This window comes from Chrysochloris asiatica, unplaced genomic scaffold, assembly GCF_000296735.1.
Source record: "Chrysochloris asiatica unplaced genomic scaffold, ChrAsi1.0 scaffold00209, whole genome shotgun sequence".
Taxonomy (NCBI): domain Eukaryota; kingdom Metazoa; phylum Chordata; class Mammalia; order Afrosoricida; family Chrysochloridae; genus Chrysochloris; species Chrysochloris asiatica.
The window spans coordinates 649,853-651,877 of NW_006408727.1; positions in this window are offsets into that span (position 1 = coordinate 649,853).

Genomic DNA, 2,025 nt, shown 5'->3' on the forward strand with positions numbered 1-2,025 from the left:
GAGGATTTTTGTTTTCTTTACATTGTGATGCAACCCATACTGAAGGCTCTGCTCTTTGATCTTCATCAGTAAATATTTTAAGTCCTCTTCACTTTCAGCAAGCAAGGTTGTATCATCTGCATATCGCAAGTTGTTAATGAGTCTTCTTCCAATCCTGATGCCACATTTTTCTTCATATAACCCAGCTTCTTAGATTATTTGCTCAGCATACAGGTTGAATAAGTATGGTGAAAGAATACAACCCTGTCTCACACCTTTCTTAATTTTAAACCACTCAGTGTTCCCATGTTCTATTCAAACAACTGCCTTTTGGTCCATGTACAGATTCCTCATGGTAGTTAGCAAAAACCTCTCATTATTTCTACCTGGATCCCAGTAGAGTAATGGTTGAGACAGTATCATTCTCACAGTAGGTAAGGCAGAGCCTTTTGTCAGAGACCAACAAAGCCACTACCTGTGTGGCCTGTGCCACAAGACTTCTCAAAGAGATGAAAGAGAATCAATCTTTTGGGCTGCCCAAAGTGGTTGGCTAGTGTGGCACTGTAGAATAAGTATTACACTGCTAACCACATGGTAGGTGGTTCAAACCGCACCTCATAAACCGTATACAGGGTCACTATGAGTCAGAACCAACTCTACAACCCTCAACAATAACAAATAAGGTCTGCTTGAGCAAACATTTTCAATACAGCAAAAATAGGATAAGTAAGTCTTGAGAAAGAGTCTTGAGTTCATATCCTATGTATTTGATTTTCTTATCATCTAGATCATCATTTTGGAACAGCTTAAAGAAAATTTAAAACTAACAAACAAATGAAGCTTATTAGACTACATGGCTGGGAACTGAAGAAGCTTCATCATTTACAGTGTACCCACCAATCAACCAGTTTCTCTATAATAGACGGTTTCACTTATTCATTCTCCCAATTGTCCAGGAAGCTCTCTCTCTGCGAGATGCTGCTGTCATACCTGAAGGCACAATAGGATTAAGACCATTTCAGCAAGGAGAGAGGTTCATGGCCCACATGAGGGAGTCTGGAGTACTCAGAAAATCAAAAGCCAGGAGGGGAACAGTGCTCTGGGAAGCTGAGAAGGGGCTTAGCCAGGGGTCACTCAGAGAAGTAGTTGTTGGGATCTATTCAGTGGATCTCTAAATTCTCATTTACTTTCCTAAAGCTCCACTTTCCCGCCTGTAAAGATAAGCTAATTATAGAACCTGAGAGATGATTTCATCAGTGTCCCAACTGGTCTAACTTGAAAATAATGCGGAACATATAAGACTTGCCACATACTGCCAGTTAGTTCCTACAGAAGTATATACATTTCTGGAGCCAAAAACTGGTTATCCAATTCTGACTCATAGAGACTCTATAGGACTGAGTAGAACTTCTCTGTAGGGTTTCTGAGACTGTAAATCTTTAGAGGAGTAGAAAGTCTCATCTTTCTTCCAGGTGTCCCCAGGTCTCACCACACTTTGAACCAACCAGCCCTCTTCCTCTTCTCTTTCTCATCTCCAGGTCAACAGGAGTCAATGGACCGTGATTGAACTATGATCATTTTTTCATTGCTGCCTTTCCCCCTCTTTCACTTACCAGTAGACCAATGTGGTCGCCAGCAAGATTACATGCCTGTTCATGTATTCCCTTTGAGTTTCAGTCTTTTTTTCTTATGTTTACCTGTGCTTTATTGACTATGCAAAGACTTTTTTTTTTATGATTTATTGTGAATTATGTGATAGTTTACATGGGAGAATACAACTTTTACATTCATTCCATCGTATATCATCTCATTGCCATGGTTACAATCCCCTCCATACAATCCTTCCCCCGTGCCCCTCAGGTCTTCAGCTGCTCCATCGTTCCACATCATCATCTTTGGCTCCATTTCAGGCATCACTGCTTCTCTGGGTAGGGTCCCCCTCTCTGCTCCTCTCCCTTGACGCTCCCAGGAACCTCCGCTCCTAGACTGAAAAGTTAATCACTCCCCTCCTTGCTATAAAACGTCTACCTTTACATTTCCAACCCT